Here is an 11,991-nt window from a genome sequence, read left to right on the forward strand (position 1 = left end):
GTAATACAAAAATGAATAAAATGGAAAATAAGAAGGTGAAACCCAAATGTATGTATGAAAATTATATGATAAAAGGTTAATGGGATGATGAAATGTAAGGAATAGTGAAGAAAAAGGTGGATGAAAATATGACATTTCTGAGTCCCAACATCCTCCCCAACTGAACTTGTTGCATGTCCTCATGCAACCATGCATGGGTCTCTTTAAGAACATTTGGCATCTTGAACTTTGGCTTTACATGATGATGTCTTTTAATAATGAATGTTTCCGGGATATGTGAAAGACATGAGTAACAACTTACATTTTCTTATGGTTGGTTCTTGTGTGACAACCATGAATACAAAGAATGTTGGTTCTTGTGTTAACAACATTCATTTCGTTTTATGTTCTCTTTTCTTCAATAATAATGTAAACACTCACTGGAAATCATAATGTGCATAAGAAAGCCCTTTTGTAATACTAATGAAGCATTCCAATATTGCGTATGAAGCAAAGTGCAACAAAGTATCATTGGAAAATAAATGTTGGTGAATGGTAAATGAGAAAAATGCAGTGATAGTGGTGAAGAAATGGAATCATGGTAGTGAATATGTAGTGAATATAGTTCTCCCCCCCCCCCCCCCCCATATCTGAATTGGTTGCATGTCCTCATGCAACTTGACATGGCTCATGAAAGGAAATGTAGCATGGTGAGGGAATTTTCCAAAATATTCAAGTTAGCATATAAGGAATTGCATGATTATAGATTAGAAAAAAACATACCTCTACTTACCCAAGAATGATGAACTATGGAATAGGAATGTAGCTATTGCTGCTGCTAGATCAGGAAAATGTGATTGATGTTGTTGTAACTGGATTATGGGAAATGAAGGAATCTGAACTGTTGATGCTAAATCATGGAAAAGATAAACGCTGAAAGTGGAACTATGGTACTCTCATAGATCAGAATTCATGCTGCTGTAACTGCTGAAGGAGTCGTGAAAAAGTGTATAGTCTTCACCCGCTACAAACCCGATGGTACAATTCTAATCATGCGAATGAATATGTCAATGTCGAGCATGAATAGAAATCATTGGATTACTGGCCATTGATGCATGCCGTTAACCAATGCGAGGCGACTCACCATTGATGTCAATGAGTGCCAAGGTACCCGAGTACATCTTGCGAAGTGCGAATGGATGTGTTGAGGTCGAGCCACTTGCAAGATCTGAAGATCAAGGGAAATTGATGTATTCCCATGATCGTCAGTGAGAGAACTTGCCATTAAGGCATGCAAGCCTCTAGGTACTCAAAAGGAACTCTAGTCTATTTCCCAGATAAGGTGGTGATGTCGATGGGGCAAGACTTGTTGAAAGGTGGGCCTTAAGGAATCCCACATCAGTCAATGCGAGTTTGTACAAAATATTTGGTAGGACTATAAATGGAAAGAACTCATGGACAAGTAGTGTGGATCAGCATGGCTAGGAAATCAAGGCAACGTAATTATGGAAAGGGAATGAGTTTTATTCAAAAGGCAAACTAGAAGGAAAAAATAAACTGAAAAGGATAAAGGGGTGTATGCGATTCAGAAAAATAGGCGTGCATGAAGTCGTGAAAGATAAGGAAATGGAAGATGGGCAACACAAAGATGGTCTAGGCATTTGGAAGGAAAAAGGGAAGTAATCATGACGCAAAAGGATTTTTGTGTAGTGGAAATTGTCATGATATGTGCAGAGAAGAATTAGTTCCTTCAAGCATCCAATGATGCATGTTTCATTATGATTTCGAAAAATCACTTTTGCATTAGATTGTCTTCAATGCTTAGCACCATTCCTGCATAAAAATTGTCACCTTTGTGTGCCATCTCCATCGATCATTCCTGTATGAAGTGACTCAAAAACAAATTAGCTCATTTTCAAGAATTTATGAAATGTCCATTTTTTTTTTAGTTATTTTTCGAAGTTACACTAATCATGGATGAAAAGGGTGTCGCATTGTAATATTGAGCTTTCTGCATAAGCTTCTCTTTGACCTACACAACACCAATCTCATTTATCTTGTTAGTATATGCATCCTAACTTTTGCCCACAAATTCACAAAAAAAAAAATCCAACATACTTTTATTTCCCCCCAACTTAGAAATATTGCATGTCCTCATGCAATCTACTCATTGATTGTGCAATACATTTTCAAAATGTTTTTATTGGTTTGCAGGAAAAGTGATTTAAAACATTTGAAAAGGCGTTGTATTTGTTAGGGAACAAGTGTCAGTTTATGAATGAGGGCAATTTTATTATTATTATTATTATTATGATTATGATTATTTTTTATTTTTTTTTTTTGTTAAATCAAATTCAACTGCTTGCACTGATAATAAGATTCATATTATTTAACACAAATCGTTGATATGGATGAAGAGATTTTTCCATATACCTTTGGATCTTGGGTGTGACACTTTCATCACAGGACAGATATATTATGGCACTTGAAAGAATTGCAAAATGGATGATTATGAAACAGAAGAATCTGTACACAAGCCGCATTGTTTTCCACAAGAATCAAATACAGCAAGAATGTATCAAATAGATGCCAATACCTCCAAAACAGATTTAATAAACTGCATCTGAATTTCCTCATCCACCTTTGAAAACAGAGGGACATGTACAAACAGAGATTTGATGCCATGCTTGGCAGCATAGCGAAGTGAGTGATAGTATACATAATTGCAAACAAACCGACCAGCATCATCAGAACAACATCATATCCTTTATTCACCAAAGCGTGCAAATTTGTTTGGTTGGCAGGGTTGTCTCGATCACGCGGGGAATGTCACCGTCCTCAGGAAAGATGGGAGTCCTCTGAGGCTGCCAGCCCATTTCATCAGGGCAGTGGAAATTGGGATTGGGGGCCAGTGAATTTTGCTTCGGACATCCAGAAGTGAGAAAATGGGATCAGAGGGGCCGCCCGGAACTAAAATCCATGTGACAGGATTCACAAAATTTCATGGAGTGGCAGAGAATCCAACGGAGACAATTGTGAACCGGTTGAAGGAATATGTCAATAAACAGGGCTTGAGTGATGGAGCCACTCCCAGCAGCTTCCGGTGGAAAGAACTCCTTCCATTCTGAGAGAAGGCTTGAGGGTTCACGGGATGAGAGTGTTGGGGCCGATGAAAAGGGCTGCTAGTGAAACTCCATGAGTAAACTGCATTGTTCTGAGATGAATCCCCACTGGAGGAGCGAATCCCCACATACATCTCATCCTTCCATAGATCAACAGAGTGCGAAATCAGGGGAGCAGAGGGCCTAATCAGACCAGATTTACTCAACCTGACCTCTAGAACCTTGGACCTTGCATCATAGTCTATCCAAGCGTGCAATTGAGTTCCATCATTGAGGGTCAATTCCATTTCAGAAACATCAGCAGTTTTTGAAGGGATCAAGCTCTCTATGTCAATACCCACATGGTTAGCATTAATGTCCATGACCTCCTTGTTCTGGGCCGAGTCAAATTCTACAGCAAACAAGTTGGGTATGTGGGAAACTGAGCCCTTTGTCGAAGACAACCCAAACCACTACCCATCAAGGGGGTTCCCACATGGCAGTATCACAAACGCCAGGCCATCACCATTACCAGAAGACATTGAAAAGGATAAATACGAAGAAAAAGAAACCGAGGAGCTGGGACCTAAGGGTTGAAGCAATTTAACGGGTCTCCTATACATGAGATGCCCTGCACGTCTGGGTGAAGACCCGCAGATTCGAACTGAAGACTCCCCATTGGCAATGACCTCGGCATCACCCAGGAGGGCTATTGCAGAAGAGGGTTTGAGGTTGAAGTTGGGGAATGAGAATGATGTGTGGGATGGATTGAAGAGCATAAGGTGCCGGCACTGCCCTTGTATAATAAACAAAGTCAAAAAGAAGATACAGAAAACGTACCTTAGCGGGCTTGAAGGCAAGCAGTCGATCCCCATGGCTCTTTATTTATGAGTGCGGTGGTTGACTGTGTTATTTTTTTATTTTTATTATTTTATGTTATTATTATTATTATTATTATTATTATTATTTTTATTTGTATTAAAAAATCTAAAAAAATGAAATTAACCTTATCGTTAAAAACAAAAATGGTTAGTTTTTTTTTTTTCTTTTTTTTTTTAAATATATTTTTTTTCTTTTAATCAATGAAAAACTAGAAAGAAACTAAACTTTCTCTAGACTTAATTTTTTTAACAATTGGACACAATGATTTGCATATTGAAAGATATTTTGATCAAGCATAGTGCAAAACATTTATTTATTCTTGAAAGTAGTCTAAATCATCCCTATTTTCTGATCCTTGTGATCACACGAAGCGCGGAGGAGAGCATACTTATTCTAAGCAAAACTGAAAATGAAAGCCTACCTACTCTATACTAATTAAAAAAAAGATTAGTTACGTGTAATTAAACTTCCAATGAAGCCATTCACGTAGCAGTAACAACAATATATCCAGTAGCAATTTTTTACATGATGGATGAAAATATTTGAAAGTGAATAAGTCTAGTTGCTGTAACTGCAAATCAACTAAAAAATAAAAAGATGAATCTAATCTAGTACTTACCTGGAACCACTGTTCGATAAAGCTTTGATAAGCACAGTTTCTCTCACTCAGATCATGTTGTAACTCCTTTTCTTCTTCTTCGATCTGTTGTTCTTCTTCCTCGATCTCCTGTTCAAATGATTGTTTGCCATCAAATACGCAGGATTATTTAGATGTTGAATCTTCGTTTATTTCTTGGGGAGTAGTTGAACCTTTAATTTTTGTCAAGATCTCCTCTTCCAAGGAAGAAGAGATCCCAACTTCTGCTAGGATCTGAGTGAGTAGTTCCAAGCTGAAACTCATTGTTAAATCATGTTGAAAGAGATTCTAAAAACTAAAAATTGAATTAAAAACAAAAGGACCACAGAAATACTCTTGAAGTCAATACTCAATTAAATTCTCTTACAAGGACTGCTCATTAATTTAGTAATTGAATTCTTCAATTACAACCATGAACCATGAATTCATCAAACACTCTTCATAGTTGCGAAAATCAAACACACTTGCAGAAATTGAAATTCACACTTGCATAAATGTAAACACACCCTACATGCCCTGATCCATAAGAGGTCGAGCCCGTTACGGTATCTCGAATGCGATGCGTAGGTTGTTCCCCACGTCTTACTGCCTTACCACCTCGGAGTTAGGAACATGTCTAAACACACTTGCATGAAAAATCAAACTAAACTTCAATCCATCGTGCCTCTCCGGCAACGGCACCAAAATGTTGGGTGAAAATATTACCGTTTAATTCTATTGTAGTACTTGCCTAACTATTTAATTTATCAATCCAAGGTTCGTAGACTTACGAGACACATGCACTATATATGCAGGACTGAAGTGGAACTAATCTAATCTAATCTAAATTACTGAAATCAAATTAATCTAGGAAAGCATTGAAACACTAACTAGGAAAGCAGGAAATTGGAAAAGCAATACAACATGTGAAGAATTTGAATGACAAACAGCATATGTGAGCTCACAACAATAAAACTATCTCAAATTATATTACAAGAATCAAATTACAAATCATGAAAGCATAACAATAAAAGATGAAAAACTAAGAATTCCTTTCCATTATTCATTATTATTAAAATGAAGAGAGAGCACTCTCTTATATACATGAAGAAGATAACCTCTCATAATTACATATCCAATATTCTCTCAAACACTCTCAACTAATTTCCCATTATTACAAGATATGATCCCTTTGAATCCTCCACAAATCTCTCAAGCATTTTCAACTACTTTCCCATTATTACAAAATATGATCCCTTTGAATCCTCCACAAATCTCTCAAGCATTTTCAACTACTTTCGCATTATTACAAAATATGATCCCTTTGAATCCTCCATAAATCTCTCACATATCTTGGATAAGATATGCCAACCAAATCCTCCATAATTTTCTCCTTAGGAATTGGATAAGATATGCCAACCAAATCCTCCATGATTTTCTCCTTAGGAATAGGCTTGCATAATTATTTCATTAATATGGTGGAGGAGATATTAATTCTTCACATATTTCCTACACATCACAAAACTCACATATTCTTGAGATATATATAAAAATATGTATATTTTCTAATATTTAATCATAAATTCACTTGTAATACAAAAATGAATAAAATGGAAAATAAGAAGGTGAAACCCAAATGTATGTATGAAAATGATATGATAAAAGGTTAATGGGATGATGAAATGTAAGGAATAGTGAAGAAAAAGGTGGATGAAAATATGACATTTCTGAGTCCCAACACTTTTCCTTACTGAAGACAAACATCGTAGCCTTTTTCCTCCAACATCATGATCGATACCAAGTTCTTCTTCAGTCTAGGCACATACTTCACATCTGTCAAGGTAATGAGAGCTCCATGCTCCTTCTGAAAAGCAACCATGCCTGCTCTTGAAACACTATACCTTTCATCATTACCCATCTCGATGCACATATGGAGGTCTTCCTCCTCCAAGGTACTGAACAAACTCTTATCGCCGGTCATGTGGAATGAGGCTCCACTGTCAAGAAACCAACCACAACCCATCATCGATGAAACCATGCATGTGATGAGGGTAAAATCCAATTCGAATTAAGAGACAAATGCCTCACCTTCAGATCCTTCCGAGGATCCCTTCTTGGATTTCTTCAATAGACAATTAGTTGCATAATGTCCCACCTCATGATAATTAAAGCATCTCACTTTATATTTTTCAGTCTTCTTCCCACCATGGGAAGAACTCAATTTGGAATGAGAATCCTTCTCCTTCCCTTTCCTTGCCTTACTGGCTAAGGTCAGATTTTCTTCATCCTCCTTGGATGAAGAACCATCTTTGGTGCTCCTCCTGATCTCCTCCTACATTAGATCTGACCACAGTCGTTCCCAATCTGGCAGTTTCTCTCTTCCATTCACTAAGTCCTGGTAGTTATGCCAGCTCTTAGGAATACTGAGGAGAGCAAGACTCACCATATCATCATCAGCTGTCGTGATTCCTACACTTCCAAGCTCATCTCTGCAGGTGGTGAGCTTGTTCAGATATGTAGAGATCGTGTCACCCTTTTCACACTTGATTTTCCGAAGCTTGTCTTTCAACGCCAACTTCCTCTAGTCATTGTTGTTCTAATATAGATCCTTCAATGTCTTCCACATTGAAAATGGAGTCTCCTTCCCATGGAGACTCGAGACAATATGGTCTCAAACTCCCTCCAGAAGAATCCTCCTCACTCTCGCCACACATTTCTTCCATTCTACCAATTCTTTGGCATTAGCTGCTACTGGCTTGGGGACTTCTTGATCAATGAAGTCCTTCAAACCGTTGTCCTCTAATACCGCTTCCATGCGATCCTTCCAAGCTATGTAATTCGAGCTACCATCTAGGGCATACTCAAGTCCCAAGCCATTGAACACCATTGGTGAACTCTGAGATGCGATAAGAAATTGATTTTGTACATACAATCAAGAACTTCAAACTTCAAACTTCTCCCTTTGTATACTATTCACTTCTTTGGTAATCTTTGCTCTGATAAAATTTGCTCCGATACCATGTAGAAATTCTCACTGTAGATTAAATTGATTATGCAATGTACTAAAGCAAAATACTTAATCTACTTCTACAATCAAACTTGCGGAAGCTTAATCGATTTGAGCAAGATCAACCAGAACACATATAACAGAGAAGAAGAATCAATCACACATGAAACATAGAAGAATACTCTGGGGAAAGCCTTAGCTAAAAAACCCCGCTATCTGTATTATTATACAAGTGGAAATATCTCATGATTACACAAAGCTTTAGCTCTCACAGCTATCCAGTTCTCAGTACAATCCCTCACTGCTGCTCATAAACAAATAGACAACACATATGCCTTCCTTTAGTCCTCCAAGCCTCCTATTTCCTTGCGCAGTTTCTCCTGGGTCCTGCAGCTGCCACTTGTGTGATTCTCACCTCACACACTGCTCTGACCTCTGTAGTAACTGCGCAATCCTCAAGGGATGAATTCCTTCTGCATGCAAGAGATATTCACATGGGAATATTCTAACAACTGATAGTACACTATCCCTACCTTTAATCTCAACTAGGTCTCTATATGAACTGACATGCATGACTTATTTATGAGAGAATATTCAGTTATCTGGAGAACACTAGTTGCATGCATGCATGCATTAATTGACTAAACTCACAATTAGTTCCACAAACTGTTTGCAACTAATTTAACTGGACTTAACTCAGTTAACTGAGCTAAATAATTACAACTCAAATACAACTCATCCTTATCTCCTTAATTAAGGGATAACTTCCTCAATCAAAGGGATAATTGTTGCATGTCTTCACAAAGACTTCATGTTTGACTTTTACCAACTAATTAACTCAAGATGAATTAATTATTTTTCAAACAACTGGTGAGACTAAATTCGAATTTCAATTCTCAATTTTAATTCAAGGACAAATTAAAATTGGAATATATCTTGAAATGCTATCTATAGCAATGTTATTTATAACATTTTTATTTTTTGCATCCCTTGTTGCTATTTCCAACACTGATACCTGAAATGTTATCTATAGAAATGCTATTTATAGCATTTATATTTTTAGCATTTCTTGTTGCTATTTTCAACAAGGTGTTCGTTTAACTAAAGAACTCCCTCTCCTTTGCACCCATACTCACATTACCAAACTTGCAATAACCATTTCAAATTGAGAGATCTAGTGGTGTAGTCGTCACCCAACACGGGCATCCAGTGGTCTATCATAGTGAGACACTTTCCGATACAATTTTGAAGTACCCCACCTATGATAAAGAGATGTATTTTATCATGCAGGTGTGTCGACAATGGAAACATCACATTTTGTGGAAGGTGATGTTCATCCCCACCAATCACCAACCTCTTTAGTTTATATAGACACAAGGAAAGTTGCAAAGAAATTGCCATGAGAAGTGGTCTAAATATCTACAAAAATTCAACTTGAACATTAAATACAAAAAGTGTAACACCAACCATGTTATAGATTGCCTTAGTCAACCCCCAGTTACAAAACTGAATACTATTCTCATCTCTTGTTGCCATGAGACCTATGGATGGCTGAAACTGTACAAAAATTATCCAGAGTATGCCATGACATACTAGATGCTAGTGGATGGTAAGTAAGTTCCTAGTTTCCACCTCTAGGATGCATTATTATACTACCTTGGCAACCTTTTTGTTCCTTCAACCGAGCGTGCCAAGCTGATTTAGGAGGCACACTACAGTCAGTCGCAGGGAACTTTGGTGTGGAGAAAACCGTGGCCATACTCTAGAAGTACTTTTATTGGCCAAACCTCTGACAAGATGTTGGAAAATATATTAGATCACACACTACCTATGCCATCGCCAAACCAACCATTAAGAAGCAAGGTCTGACACTCCTTTTCCTACTCCCAACAAACCCTGGGAATCCATATCCATGGACTATCTGTCTAGCCTCCCTTCTACCAAGCATGGTAATGATTTTGTATTTGTGGTCGTGGACAGATTTCTTAAGATGACTATATTGGCAACTTGCAAGAAGAGTATCATAGTAGAGGACACTGACAAACTATTCTTTGAATGAGTGTAGGTATATTTTTGGATCCCATAGACCATTATATCATATCATGATAGTAGGTTCCTAAGCACATTTTGATTAAGCCTTTTTACACTATTGCGCACCAAGCTCACCTAGTCAACAACATTCCATCCCCAGACTGAAGTCAGACATAAGTCATCAATAGGATGATAGTGCACATACTGCACATGTACAACTCTAGCATCCATGAACCTGGGATGAAAGCCTTCCCTATGTGCAACCCAACCATAACAGATCTCTCCATAGCTCAAATGGTCATAGTCCCTTTCAAGTGGGTTTGGGATTTCAACCATTTTGTTTGATTGATGTTGTCATGCCTCATGCGACTACATAAACAAAATCCATGCATGTACAATCTGAGGTTGATAAAGCAAGAAGATTTATTGAACACATTGAGCACATCCTTCAACAAATTCATGACATCTTTCATAAGTCTAATGCTAAGTACAAGTAGTGACATGATCAACATTGGGTGCCACAAAATTTTTAGGTGGGAAATAAAGTTTGGTTGCATTTACAGAAATAGCACCTTACCAGGGCCCATTGGAAACTTACGCCACTCTGATATGGGCCTTACACTATCACCAAGGTTGTGGGACACAATTATTTTGAGCTTAGCATTCCCCCATTCCTTGATCTGCACCTAGTGTTCAATGTGGACTCCCTTCAGCCATACTTTCCACCATTACTAGACACATAAGACACTGTAGAACAAATCACACCAACAAAGCTAAAACTATACTGCATGGAACATTCCAAAATTAATCAGATCATGGACACACAAATCAAGAACACTCACTAGTAGAATATACAACTGTATCAGGTCATCAAATTTGGCCAACTCTTGCACTAAGGAAAGTGGCTCACTAGGGACCAAGTTCAGCAAAAGTTTCCCCATCTCACGGAGGCTCTCAACACAATTGGGAACATTACTTCCTAAGGGGGGAGGACTAATCTAGGTGGATATTGGTGGCCACCCACATATCCCACTTGGACCCCCACCATTGTTTCTTTTGAGTTTCCTTAATTTTAGCACAATTTACTATTTTTGGTCGCTTTTCAAGTCCTGAACATTTGGAGCTATTTTGAGGCCGTAAACAACATTTTTTTTTAAACAGGAAAATATGAGACTTTGACTCATGTTTGCAGTCGAAAGTTGTATTCCTGAATTTCTCTTTCCAATGGGGTATCATGCACGTCAAATAGAGATCGTATGCCAAAGTTACAAACCTGGGAATTTGATGTACCAATTTACCCCAATGGGGCCCACAAACTTTGGGCACTTCATGTCCTAGGGTTAGGTTTTTGGATGTTTAGTATTTTCCATTGTTTCTCAATAATAAATACACCTTCAAGCCTCATTGTAACATAGTTTAGAAGGCATGTAGTTGCCACATATCTTCTCAAAGATAAGCTACCATCTCCTGAGCTAGTTTATTTCCATTATACATGTAGACAATTTTCAGTACTTTGTTATTAATGAATTGAAGTTATGTTTTTGTTATATCTCTTTATTTTTTTTCATATCTATATTTCATTTCATTCTTGCATAAATCTAGATCCCCATATATGCAATCCTCAAAACGTCTCCTACAAACTTATTTTAGCTCAAAAAACGTTGCAAGTGTATGAAGGAATTTTTTTTATAGCCAAAATTAGTAGTAGAGCAACCTCAACCTTATCTAGTTGTTAACTTCACTTTTCCACCAAGACACCCAAATGTGTGGGAGAGGAAGAAGAAAAGAGTGAAATAGACTTGAGAAACTAGATTGTTATCATTTAGTCATGATAGAGGACAAAAAGTGTGAAGGGGAAGGTGGGGCTAGCTCAGTTAACTCAATGCACATTGGTTTTGTTTTGCATGGAATGAGACAAAAAAGAGAAAAGAAGAATTGAAAAAAAAAGGAAAAATTAATAAAAATAAAACTAAAAAGGAGGACCCGCCACCTCTTGCCATGCAAATTGACTACTACAGGATCCTACAGGCACTATTATAGGATACATACATGTTGCTACAAGATCCTACAAGTTGCTAATGGAATCTGATAGAGTGTTATAAGATGCTAATTTTTTGCTAGATTTTCCTTCATACATTGGAGAACAAAGTAAAACTACTAGGAATAGTGTAATTACAATTTTTCCTCACCATCATTTGATATAGGAACTGAAGGAATGATCCGGACTTTAAACAGGAACACAACAAATTACAGAGATAACCATAAACACAGATATGCAGCGGAAATAATACTTCATTTCATTAATGTAAAATATTGAAATATGCTTACAAACAGTAATGGAAATAAACTAGCTAGGGCGATGGTAGCTTATCTCT

At 37.4% G+C, this 11,991-nt stretch overlaps 1 pseudogene; it reads right to left on the minus strand.

Moving 5' to 3' along the window:
• Positions 1 to 2,980: 2,980 nt before the first annotated feature.
• Positions 2,981 to 3,955, minus strand: LOC149228181 (L-type lectin-domain containing receptor kinase VIII.1-like; annotated as a pseudogene).
• Between the last annotated feature and the right edge of the window lie 8,036 nt (positions 3,956 to 11,991).

Source organism: Pinus tabuliformis, chromosome J, assembly GCF_031772625.1.
Source record: "Pinus tabuliformis cultivar Carrire ecotype Pingquan chromosome J, CPIR1, whole genome shotgun sequence".
NCBI lineage: Eukaryota > Viridiplantae > Streptophyta > Pinopsida > Pinales > Pinaceae > Pinus > Pinus tabuliformis.